We start from the raw sequence: 13,457 nt of genomic DNA, 5'->3' as shown, positions 1-13,457 counted from the left end.
AGACCACATCCACTGCCTTCCCCTCATCCACCAGGCGGGTCACCCGATCATAAAAGGAGATCAGGTTGGTCAGGCAGGACCTTCCCTTTCTAAACCCGTGCTGGCTGGGTCTGATCTCTTGCCCATCCTGCAGGTGCTGTGTGATTGCACTGAGGATGATCTGCTCCATAACCCTGCCAGGCACTGAGGTCAGGCTGACAGGCCTGTAGTTTCCTGGGTCCTCCTTCAGGCCCTTTTTGTAGATTGGTGTGACATTTGCCAACTTCCAATCATCTGGGATGTCCCCAGTGAGCCAGGACTGTTGGTAGATGATAGAGAGAGGCTTGGCAAGCTCTTTTGCCAGCTCCCTCCTCACCCTTGGGTGGATCCCATCCGGTCCCATAGACTTGTGGGGATCCAAGCAGCTCAACAGGTCACTGACTGTGTCCTTCAATATTACAGGGGGGCTATTTAGATTCTTATCACCTTCTTTAAGCTCCAGAAGCCATCTGTCCTCATGATAACCCGTCTTTCTGTTGAAAACTGAGGTAAGGAAGGTGTTAAATACCTCAGCCTTTTCCTCATCTTTGATAACTATATTCCCACCCATGTCCAGTACAGAATGAATGTTTTCCTTGCCTCTTCTTTTGCTGTTGATGTATCTGTAGAAGGATTTCTTGTTGTCTTTCACAGAGATGGCGAGATTCAGTTCGTGTTGTGCCTTTGTCTCTCTGATTTTCTTTCTACATGACCTGACTATATTCCTAAATTCCTCTTGAGAAGTTAGCCCTTTTTTCCACAAATGGTAGGCCCTCTTTTTAACCCTAATTTCTTTCAGAGTCTCCCAGTTCAGCCAGACCAGTTGCCTTCCCCGCCGGCTCGCATTTTGGGACTCTGGGACAGCCTGCTCCTGTGCTTTCAAAATTTGCTCTTTGAAGTACGACCATCCCTCCTGGACCCCTCTGTTTTCAAGGGCTGTTTCCCAGGGTATACTCTGAACTAGTCTTTTGAATAGAGCAAAATCTGCCCTCCGGAAGTCTAACATAGAGGTTTTACTGACGACCCTCCTTGTATCCCTGAGTATTGAAAACTCTATTATTTCATGATCAATAAGTCCCAGGCGTCCACCAACCACCGCATCTCCCACCAGCCCCTCTCTGTTTGAGAAAAGAAGGTCAAGCAGGGCTCCATCCCTGGTGGGCTCATTTACTAGTTGGAGCAGGAAATTATCCTCAATACACTCTAGGAATCTCCTAGACTGCCTCCTCTCTGCGGTGTGTAGTTCCCAGCAGATGTCTGGCAGGTTAAAGTCACCTACAAGAACAAGGGATGATGATTTTGAAACATCCGCCAGTTGCTTGTAGAATATTTCATCAGTAGATGAAATATTACATGCAGTAGATAGGGATAAAGTCCCTGTTGTATAAAAATGGAACCTACTGGGAAAAATCTGTAGATTTCTTCACCCCTGGGCAAAGGCAAACTTCTGGGTTTGGCTCTGCTCAAGACTTTGGAAACACCTGGTGGGTAATACAGGAGCATGGTAAGGTCCAGTGCGTGCCGAAAACTCCAGCCAAAAAAACCTCAAGCACGTGGTAAAGAATTAGGGGTAGATTTTCCTGGTTTGAAAGGAACAGGATAGCAAAACCCTGCCTGGGACACTACCAGGAACTGTGCCTGTTAATATGGCAGCTATAACGAGGAGCAACTGAGCCTATGGGAGGTATGGCCTCCATGGTCATGTGACCTAAATGAACCAGTCACAGTATTTCTTCTCATGGTGCTTAGTACAAAATGGCTCTCAAGAGAGCCCTCTTTGGGGGGCTTCTCTGACTGGTGTGCTAGCTGGGTTAAGACACTGCTGCTGCTCATCGTTTCCTCACTGGAGAAGGACAGCATTAACCAAGATGGGCTACCTGCTACCTACTCAAGTTTTTCTCAATCTTAAAGTCTCTTTCCTTTATCCCCTTCCCTCTAGGAGGGAAGCAGGAATAACAAGAGAGCATTTTCATTGCCCAAACCATTGTCCAAACCCTGACATTAATATATCTTCTCTAACAAAAAATGGATACTTTCACATATAAACCACTGTAAATTATACAACCTACAAGCCCTTAAGATTCCTCTTGAAGTCATGCAAACACACACCTTTTGCAATGAAAAGTACAGAGCCGCAAACAATATACCCCTTGAACAATATACCTCTCCACTGCCACTTAATCTAAGACACAATCTACTTGATTAATCAGATATAAGCACCTTTCACCTTTTACTTCTTTGCCTTTAAAATTTATAAGATAATTTTAAACCCCACAATTTTTTTCCAAGAAATCCCTCTTGAATCTTATAGAACCCAAGTTCCATTCTAGCACACATTTGTGTTTGGTGAAATGGAAAGAGTCAAGACAAATAATTCTGGTGGTCCCTATAACCACTTGTACTCACAATTTATGATATCAAAGACACTTTTAATATCCATGTGTCATGGCTTAGCAGTTTGGGCAGACCAAAAACAAAAGGACAGAATTAGTCTCTATTCCCACCCCCAAACTGAAAGGAAAGATAAGAGGGGGATAAAGACTGGAGACTTGAAGCTGGAAATTGAAAACAATTGGAGACTGATTTACCAGCACAGGGGAAAGGCAATAACATAAGGAATAAAGTAACAAAAATACAAACAAATATATGCAACCTGGTCTCATTGGAAGCAGGGATAGGTGGCTGAGGGCCCCTCGCAGCAGGGCCAACTCAGGGGGGATCCACGGCTCTTCCCAGCACCTGACAGGTATGGACACTGAAGAGCAGGTGGAGAGCTGGTGGTAAAGGAGTGCAGGGGAACAGCAGCATAGCCAGGAGATATTGGAAATAGAGAAGAGGGGCTGCCCATCTGCCTGACCTTTAGAATATGGGCAGGAAATGGGAGGGAGTAGAGCCCTCTGTGTGCTGCCGCTCTGAGTCTGAAAGCCTTCCTTCTTTAGTTCCTCAAATTCAAATGATGACAACATGTACCTGCAAACTAATTACTTTGTGTTTATCTGACTTCAGTTGAGGTCACTATTATGACCTAAAATATATAATGTAACAGCTTAGTTGAGTCATGGTCCTTCATGCAACATTTTATAGTGCTAGCACTTCTGTGCTGAAGTATTATAGGTCATTAAACATACAGACTATAAACTGTCTAAACAGTTTACCCGTATAAAGTAACCGTAGAGCAAGACTACAAGCAAGCATAACAACCCTAAACCCTTTACATGCTACAAATACGTAATTAATAAAAACCTGCAGATTCTGTCAATTGCAGACATTTCCACTGATCTGCAGCAAAATGAAGCCACAACTACTGTAACATAGTTATTCAATAAACCATACTAGTACCATATTATTAATAAATCATATTAGTACCAGAAGAGAAATATTAGAATATTTTCTCCTTTTTAATATCAAATATTAAAAAAATTATGCAAATGAAAATGTTCACATCTATTACAATTTTACTACTACAAAATACTGAGTTATATCTAGTGGGTAAAGTTTTAGCACATCTTTTCAAGTGAGTTAAATTCAGTTCATCCCATTATGAGAAACAGGCAGATGTATACATGCATACACTCCACCTTTTCAAAAGATAGCTGGGTGGTGAAAATATTCTGTGCAGCACTTTTTTAAAACAAAGTAGTTTAGCCTCTAAACAATGACAGGTCAATCTGCCAGCAGTGTAACACCAAGTTGTGTTAAATAGGTGTTAGGTTTGAGCACTTCTTACTTCACCTCCCTGAGGTAATGCCCTTCATTCAGGGTTTCTGTGTTCTTTCCATACCCCCTCTATATGCAACCGCTCTGATCAGTGATATCTGAAGCACCCCTACATTAATTCATATGCCAGTGACAGAGTTGCCAGATAAAAAAAATTTAAAAGCCTGAATGTGTTCTTCACAGCTAAAAAGACACCAAAATTCACCTTCATTTTCAAATTTAAATATACAGAAGGAACTTGGAATTGCAGTTTTTACACCTTTCTTTTTTAAGAATAATTTTGCAGTAATGCAATAGCTTACACAAAAAAAAAAAAACCCACAGTATTTGTGCTGCCTAATAAACAGACTACCTCTAGACTGGACAAGGTTTGCTGCTGTATCCATATAAGCAAACTCTCCCTTTGCAGCTTAAGTAAACTTTTGTCAGTATTAACAGCCCTGCCAACACAAAAAGTTTCCTGCTAGTCTTACTGTATCAACATGAATTTTGAAAATAATGTAAGGGACTATATCCTTAACACTACCATATGGGTAAAACTTTCCAGGTTTTGTTTGTCCATCTTTAAGAAAGTTCACATTTTTCTGTTCAAGTAATCCTGCTGTACAACATTTTTAGACTACTCCTAAACTGAACATGTACTTTTTAACTACATATATACATATATATATATATATATATATATAAGGTCTCAGATTTTCCTGTGACACAAAATGGACACAGACCCTACAGTGTTTTTTAACTGGGATTCCAGTGATAAGCTTCATATCTTCTTAAAACACTGATTATGCTCAGTTGTTAAACCTTGGAAAAAAAGAAGACTGCAGACCAGAAAAAGAACAGCACTAAGTGCAAAAAGAATCAAGTCAAGACACAAGTGCACTGAAGAGAAGGAAGAAAGGCTTACACAAGACCAAGTGCCTTGAGTATTCCTGTTCTATAGCTCTAAATCATGTATAGATACAAGCTGAACTAAAAACCAAACAAAACCCATAAAAACCTCAATGACAAGACCCAACAACAAAAGCAAATACAAATAAGCCTGGAAGAACAACACACATGAAGGGTGAGTTCTTGAATCAGCCAGGAAGATGCAGGATAAAGGTGGCATTGGGGGAGTCACTGTGCACCACAACATATACTTTCATACTGATACCTGTTAGGAATTTTCACCTGTAATAATGTTTCCATACAAAGTTTTCCCATGCTCTTGGAAGGTGGTGACTCATATCAGTAACTTTTAAAAGTACTAACATTATTAACAAGCATAAAACAACTCTGGCTGAAATCTCTTCCCAATAGCTTGCTAATTTTACAGCATCTTTCACCTTGTTACTTTTGCAAGAGCTCAACTGATCAAGGCAACAGAGCTCACCACCTCAATTTATCAGTAAAGACTATGGTCACGCCAACTCACCTTGCAGACAGTCTGACATGTTCAAACCACAAGCGTATGGCTTAAATACTGAAGCTTCCTCCTATATTCACCTTCATGCTAATGTTTCATTCAGAAGCTGTCAGCATTTCAACTATCACATAGTAAAAACAGACTACTCTTGCAGTTACATTCATTTCCTGCTTATGACAAAATCACTACCCTTTGAAAGATAACCTATTTGCTTTTATTAAAATCAGGTGTACAGTAACTGTACAGATATGTCTGCTAGTGAACTGGATTCCTGCTATGGTATGGTAATGGTACAAACACTGTTACAATGAACCATACAACTTCTATATATTTCATTCCAGATGCCTAAATATTGACAACCACAATACTTCCACAACCAGCAATAAAAAGAATTATAACTTTCTCATTAAAGGGATCCATACATGATTTTTCTCAGTTACAAAATGAGAACTGTAACAGTCTTAACTCATAACAAAGACTTTAAACCTCACAAGAAGTTAGTTCCACATAACTTCAATGTAATTTTCAGCAATTTTTTAACCATTTTAACCTCTAATGACTGCAACAGGCATGCCTGGTACAGAAACAGAAGTTTAGTTAAATGTTTTAAAAGTTCGAATTGATGCACATCCCTAAGACACACTTAAATGCTGCTTCTTGTTTATTTAGCTTGTAACAATAAGTTTTAAAGCTAAGCCTGCATTAGAATATAATAAAAATCATTATTTAAGCATATATATACAGATACTGCTATTAGTGATGGTACTCCAGCAAAGTCACAATTGCATAGTTAAAAACTTTTCCAAAGCTATCTCTGAAAAAAACTAGTAACACAACAGTGATTTCTTACAAAATTGCAGAAATCTTAGATAAGTATTTTCAATTGTAAAATGGGAAGTTTCTCCTTTGGCTACCCAGAAGCAAGCAAAATGTTTGCTGAAGACATTATTACCATGAAAAACAAGATGAAAAGATTAGCAACTAACAAAGCAAGAACTGTTTCTAATAACTCTTTTTCCCCTTCAATTCAGTACTCTGAATTTTAGATAAAAATTCCAGATGACAGTCTCAACTACTGTGAGACTAAAGGAGCTTCCAAATTTACATATGAAATTAAGTTTAAATTACAGAGAAAACAAGGTGAACTAAGGCCACAACATCAAGTTATTGCCCAGCCTTAAACACACAGAGCAGCAAAAAGCAAAGTCACACCAGATGTAAATTAGAAATACAAACAAGAAGCTTTAGAAGAGTTCAGCTATGGCTGTAATTGCATTCCTAGTAGCAAAAATACTTGTACCTCCCTACTTTCAATTTAAAAACATAACTTTTATCTACCTAATTTATTAATGAATTTAGAAATAAAATCACCATTATCTCCATGAAAATGGGATAAACATATGTGTCTTCAAAAGATCAGTACCTGACATTACAGCAGAGTAAGAAGCTGCCCATGCTGCAAAAACATTTGATCACCATGCTATACATGAATAAAACGTTTCCACATCTCCCTTACAGGAACACTAGGTTTGAGACATGAAGCAACATTAAGTAGAGCAAATCAAATGAAATCCAAAGACAAGGGGCATTTTTATCACCTTTACATACTTCTAAAGAACAAAAGAAATCAACAGTATTGATACTCAAATCTAGTGCATAAATACAAAAACCTCAAAGAAAATGTATTTGATCCTCTAATTCTTAGCACAAGAGTCAAGAAATGCCTTGTACCCACTAGGCTCCAAATCCAGAACAAAAGGGGAAGAAAAGGAAAATACATTACTTTTACTTGAGTTTTTGGAAAAACAAAGTTATACTGTTTATTCAAGAATCGTATATGGTTTCAGCTGGAAAAGACCTTAAAGATATCTAGTTCCAACATCCTGTCATTGGAAGGTACATTTTTCACCAGATAAAGTGCTCAAAGCCCCATCCAACCTGGCTTTAAACACTTCCAGGAAAGGGGCATCCACAACTTTTTGGGGTAACCTGGTCCAGTGTCTCAGCAACACGACAGTAAAGAAAGTCTTCCTTACATTCAATCTGAATCTACTCTCTTCCAGTTTAAAACCATTGCCTCTTGTCCTGTCACCGCATGCCCTGGTAAACAGTCTCTTACCATCTTTTTTATAAGCCCCTCTCAAGTATTTAAAGGCCTTAATAAGGTCATGTGGAGTTTTCTCTTCTCCAGGATGAATGACCCCAAGCCTCTCAGTCTTTCTTCCAGCCCTCTGATAATTTTTGTGATCCTTTTCTGGATCTGCTCTAAGAGGTCCATGTCTGTCCTGTGCTGGGTAGCCCAGAGATGGATGCAGTACTCCAGCTGAGTAAGGAGAACAGAGAAAGGAGAACAGAGGGGGAGAATCACCTCCCCTCACCTGCTGGTTATGATTCTTATTACAAGGGCAGGATACAATGAGCAAAGGAGGTAGGACAATCTTGAGGCTACAGAGCGAGAGATCTCACCTTTGGAAAAACCTGACATACTACACTATGCCAGTTTCCTGAAGTGCAAAATCAAATTATTATTTTCCTATTTTCAAAGTAGCTTTCAATCTTTTTCTTTCAAGGTTCACAGATTAAGAGCATTTTTTAAAATATTATACTAAGTAAAACTGGAATGTAATAGATATTTGGTTTATTTTAAAAAAAAGTATTTGATTTTGACCTGTATTATTTCTAAGAGGTGGGGTAGCAACATGCAACAGTTCACTGTTGTGGCATCAGGATCTGTGGGCAAAAAGCTAAATACTCACTGGGACACACATTATTTCCTAAACCAGTGCTTTTTTCAGCAGCTGTACTGCAACTATTCCCTGATTTAACCTCATGTAATCCCATGCAGGATAAAGCAAGTATGTAAATCTGACAGTGTTCCATCTCTGTAGTTAAGTTAAAGGTTAGAAGTTACAGCACTATACAAAGGCAATCAGCTCAGGGCAACTATATAACCACGAGTCATTTAGTCTGTAGCAGAACTGAACTGCTGAGTTGCAGAAACAACAGCAGTCAATCTGTAATTCTTCCACTACGAAATCTGGAACTCTTACAATAAAACAGGAAGCAAGCTCAACAGTTCTCTATACGTTCCCAACAGCTACACTTTTTCTTGCATTTTCATTAGTGGTTCATTAGTGAAAATTCTCCTTTAGCAAGTAAGGGAAATTCAATGGTCTTTATGACAATTGTGAGGGGGATAAAAAAAAAAAGTTTAAGGTTGCACTTTATACATTACAACTTTTACCTAGGCCTTTAAAAATTGGTTCCAATAAACACTTATTTACATGAAGATCATCTTGAAAAATACATTAATTAAAAAAATGTTTACTACCTTACTCTTGCAAAAAACAATGCTAGCACTTAAGTATCCTGTTTAAAGCAAGTTCATGCATTCCTAAAGCACATGCAGAACTTCCAAGACCAAATTTTCCACGCTCTTTATTCCAGCTTTGTGCAGCTGGAAGACTGTATCGACTTGCAGGCTTCTGGGACTGCCTAAGCATGTCCTTCTGGCATGCTATAATCCAAATGGAACACCACCCTGTTTTCCTCGTGATGCACGCAAGCAGACCCTGTCGGACAGCATAGGAAGTACAGCGGCAGAACCACGCTGTTGAACTGCTGCACTTCACAGTCGATCCAGCGACCTTACAGTTTAATCTGATTCTGCTCCCTGGCAAATTATAAATTTCTGTTTGAAAAGTGCAGTACACATGACTGGTATCCACCTGTAACACAACTCCATCACTTCACAATCATGATACAAATTTTTTATGTTAGGGGTAGTGTAAGTCTCCCCTCTAAAGCTGATGTTTTTAAAACTTAAAAACAAAACAAAAAAAAAAATTAAAAAAAATTCAATGCCAAGAGGGAAGACCCGAGGTATACCTAATTCACACAGCCACTCACACCCAGGATGTGACTCATCATTAATCTTGGCCCTACAGAAATAATTGTGAAACACAACATGTGAAAAGCAGTACTCTGAGATCTTAGCATGAACTTGTAAGAGAGCACTTTTTAAGCTAAGTATCCAAGATAACTTTCCCAGAGTACTCAGTATTGTTTTCATAACACAGCTAGAATGTAAGACCTTGCAACAAGACTAAGTATAAGCTAAATTTTAAAAAGCCACCCCCAAATTAGTATCCAAATTAGGGTGTGCATCAATTTAGTTTATATTAATTTGAATTATTTAAAGTAATCTTTTTTTTCACACACCAACAGTCTAAGCAACAGGCCCAAGTTACATGGCAAGTTCAAACCAGTGTAAAAAGGACTAAGGTGAAGAAGAACCACTGAGTTAAACCATCACAACTGTTTTGCCAGCCAAGAAGCAGGAAACAATATGCCTAAACTAAGAAACTCTTCTCCACACACTCCTTGGACAGGCAATGGAAAATTTCTTCCACAGCGGTAATTCAGATCAGAAGCCTAGTTCAGTTGCTCTGAGGTGCTGGCAAGTTCCTAGGATCTGCATCAGCTGAGAAAATAAGCTGTTAAAGCTAGGCAGCAAACCTGAATTCTAGAGTCAGATGTATAAATTACTACCCAAACTAAGTATGTTCTCCATGCCTCCATGGGACAATAATGTCCAGTGTTTTAATTGCATGTCAAATACATGGTGATGATATGACTGTGAAAACTAACCAATCTCAAGCACCAAGGCAACTAAGAAAGACACAAAATAAAAAGTTGGGCAATCAATACTGAGTAATAAGAGAAGTCGCCAAGCAGAGGGAAAGGACTTCTTCCTAGTAGTCACCAGCAGAGGGAAAAAGTGTCAATGAAACACAGACACCTAACTATCAACACACACCACGACCACAGTTTACTGTGAGGATCTCTGGAGTAAAAACTACACACCATGGTACCCATGAAGTATCATAACACTTCCCCAAAGTAGATGCATCCCAAACACTCCTTGTATAAACTAAGTATTGATTTGCAATATGGTAGTACAAACAATATATGGACATGGCCACTGGGTATTTCTGCACCTCATGGACCATTCCTTCTAGTCCTGCCAAAAGGATTTCCAACAGAGACTTCCCCCCCCAGACTAGCATTAGTGTCTTAGGGGGGAGGTATATGATTATATATGAATATATATACTGGGGGAAAGGCTGTCAAGGAAGTCAGTAACAAAAGAAATTAAACCAAAATAAACTAAAACAGGTAAGTAATCTGAGTCCTCCTAGCGCTAACTGCCAAGTATACATAGGGTTAAATTCCTTTCTTCTCAAAGGCACAGCTGAAGGATTTAAATACAAAGAGGGGGAGACAGTATGTGAGTCTCCAAAGGAAAGAAAAGAGTATTAGGTGAGATAACAAGGAAGGTTTTAATGACAGGAATACAAGATCAGATGGGAAAAAAAACCAAAAAACAAAAAAACCCAACATCGTGAAGGAAACAGTTACTGGGAGGAACAAAAAATGAAAGGGGAGAGGTAATAACAGGATGAGGATGGTGAGGGACTTTAACTTGAAGAGGAAATAAGAAGAATGGGAAAAGAATCCCTGTTAAGGACACAGCTTTCAATGGCTAAGTTACCAGGGAACAAATGAGGTGATTATTTTAGACAACAGAATATACAGGACTAGTCATCTGGATGGAGGCAATAAATGCACAAGCACACAGATAAAAGGCTACAGAGGGCACCTTCTCTGGTAAGGCCACAACAGTAAGTGGCAACAAGAGGAAGCCTGGTGCACAGTCCTTGACAATGAGAAAAGCTTAGAGAAGGTGACAAAGAGGAGCTCTAGGAGATATCCCCCCAGCAGCTACGATGGTGCTGGGAACATGAGGCCATTTCTCTAGGTACAATTAAATATCTGCTAGACATACTTAATTGTCACTAGGGTTCTGGTGATGGCTGAGATATGAGCAGATAAAAGGAGGAGACACAGAGGACAGGGAGGCCAGAAGGCAGGTGGACACCCAAAACCAGTGCCTACTGAGGTTATAGACGAAAGGTCATGGTGAGAAGAGAGCAGAGAGCAGGGCCCAGGATGTCTGGCGTGGAGAGGCCAACGGGGACAACGATGGCGCGGGAGGACGGGCCCGAATCTAAGAGCCCACGGAACGGAAGAGAAAGGAAGGGGCAGCCACCGAGGGGCATGTTCGATCCAGCCACATGCTGGGGCATGTTCGATCCGGCACAGGCCGGGAGAGAGAGAGCGGTCAGGCCGGCCTGCCAGTAAATTCGGCGGGGCCAGGGCAGTCGCCGAGGCGGGTTCCCGGCGCCCCAACGGGGGCAATACGATGCAAATTTCAGTGCGCAGTTCGTGGTGTTCCCTCTCCGACCCGACCCGAGGCTCCTAGGGCCGGATCTGCGAGCGGGCCAGACAACAGCCTCCCTCTCTCCGGACCCAGGTGCGCGCCCGGGAGAAAAAAGGCGAGCGGACGGGCAGGCCGGGCCCGGCCTCCCTTCCCCCACTCCCGCTCCCCACGGCGTGACTCAGTGCCGGGCCCCGCTCCACCATGCCCGCACGGCCTCGGCCCAGTAGGGCCACCTCCGCCAGAGCCGGGCCCGGACCGGCCTCACTGCGACACAACACCGCGGCCTCCCCTCACTCACCAGCATCGCGCGTCCCGCAGAGTCAGGCCGCGTCCGCCCGCCCCTTCCGCCTCCGCCAGGCCCGGATCTGCCGCCACCTCCCTCCCGCGCGGCCGGGAGAACGTGGAAGCACCGCCCCTCCACGACCGCCCCTCGCCGTTGCGGCCCACGGCAGCTGAAGGCTACTCGGTCTGGGAGTGAAGGCTACTCAGCTGGGAGGTGCCGGGGAGTCTGCGGCCGCCCACGGTGGGAGAGACTGACCGGTCCCTCCACTTCTCAGAAGGCGGGCGAGGGGTGCTGAGCAAGGGGGGTTAGAGAGAGAGGAGGAAAGAAGGCGGGCGAGGGGTGCTGAGCAAGGGGGGTTAGAGAGAGAGGAGGAAAGAAGGCGGGCGAGGGGTGCTGAGCAAGGGGGGTTAGAGAGAGAGGAGGAAAGAAGGCGGGCGAGGGGTGCTGAGCAAGGGGGGTTAGAGAGAGAGGAGGAAAGAAGGCGGGCGAGGGGTGCTGAGCAAGGGGGGTTAGAGAGAGAGGAGGAAAGAAGGCGGGCGAGGGGTGCTGAGCAAGGGGGGTTAGAGAGAGAGGAGGAAAGAAGGGAGGAAGGGGACCGGGGCGGCAATGCCTCGGGCCTTCTCAGTGCCTGCAGGGCCGGGGGAGTTCTGGGTGACCTGAGAGCGGCCGCTTGCTCCCTCATCCCCCGAAGAAACGAGCTGGCGCAGGTCGGAGCTTTGCCCAGCCGCACTGGGGCTGCCGAGGGCCCTGACCGCCCACTCCCAAGACGGGGTTACCGGGGCTGGGCTCCCGGTCACGGAGTCTGCCTGCTGGAAAGTCGGTGGCAAGAGTGACGGCCAGGCGACTGTCATCGCCTCTGCTGCTCGGTCCCTACCCTTCCCGAGAGGTCATCGCTTCGACAACCCCCGCACCCTCCGCAGGTTCAGTTCAAGGCCAGAAGGGCCGTCAGATGCGTTGTAGGATGGCACTATTAGCCGTGATCACATAACGGGGAAGACGCTTATGTATTTCTGAGAAACACGGCTTTGTAGCGAGTCCCGGACATGCTGCACCGCAGGATACGCCACCTCGGAGCCCAAGTGGATGGTACGGCTGTGTCGAGCAAGTGTTAAATCGAGCTACGAGGCTCTCCTCTGAATTATTCACATCAAGGGTTATTACCTCGAGGTGAACATTGCACAGAAAACTTTGATGGTGGTTGAAGTGATGCCACAAGTATTTCTGTACCTGTGAATTTCAACTTAATAAGAAAACCACTTGGAAAACAATATTGCAGAGAGAAGAGTAGGGTAGAAACTGAAAGAAAGGCAGTTTTCTTCCTCAGCTGTGTCCTGGTTAGAAGATGTATGAAGGTATTTCGTCTGACTTGTTTGGGGAGAAGCAGCTAGTTACACAAACATGTTTGCAACCTATGAACAAATTTAAGCAGAAATACCCAGTGTAGGTAATTAATTTATTCTGATAAAATACAAACTAAATAGCATGTTTGCATCACTTTTATGTGGCTTGCAAGATGGGCAGTTGATTTTTCTTTGTACCAGTATGAAATAAATAATACAAAAATCATGCCAGATTTAAGACTTTTAAGAAAAGCACTGATTTGAGTCACTTCTGCTTTATTTATTCTGGCAAACTGTGGAACTGTATTGCTAGAGCTGTGCTGCTAAGGAGAAGAACAAGATTTCCCTGTCCTTGGTATTGTGCTCTGCAGCATGCTCTCACAAACCATGCTGATTTTCCCTGCCAAG

At 42.7% G+C, this 13,457-nt stretch overlaps 1 protein-coding gene across 2 annotated transcripts in view; it reads right to left on the bottom strand.

Annotated features, from left to right (window-relative positions):
* The window catches only part of CUL1 (cullin 1), a 51,176-nt gene extending 39,339 nt beyond the window's left edge, over nt 1-11,837 (bottom strand). Inside the window, exon 1 of one of the 2 annotated variants that reach the window (XM_071736209.1) lies at nt 11,725-11,837. The gene's annotated coding sequence lies outside the window, so the exon portion shown is untranslated. The remainder of the gene's footprint in view (nt 1-11,724) is intronic. The other variant, XM_071736210.1, reaches the window with a different exon arrangement.
* Nucleotides 11,838-13,457: the final 1,620 nt, after the last annotated feature.

Source organism: Heliangelus exortis, chromosome 2 (assembly GCF_036169615.1).
Source record: "Heliangelus exortis chromosome 2, bHelExo1.hap1, whole genome shotgun sequence".
Lineage (NCBI taxonomy): Eukaryota > Metazoa > Chordata > Aves > Apodiformes > Trochilidae > Heliangelus > Heliangelus exortis.
Note: the sequence above shows the minus strand (reverse complement) of the source record. Positions and strands in the feature narration are given on the sequence as shown.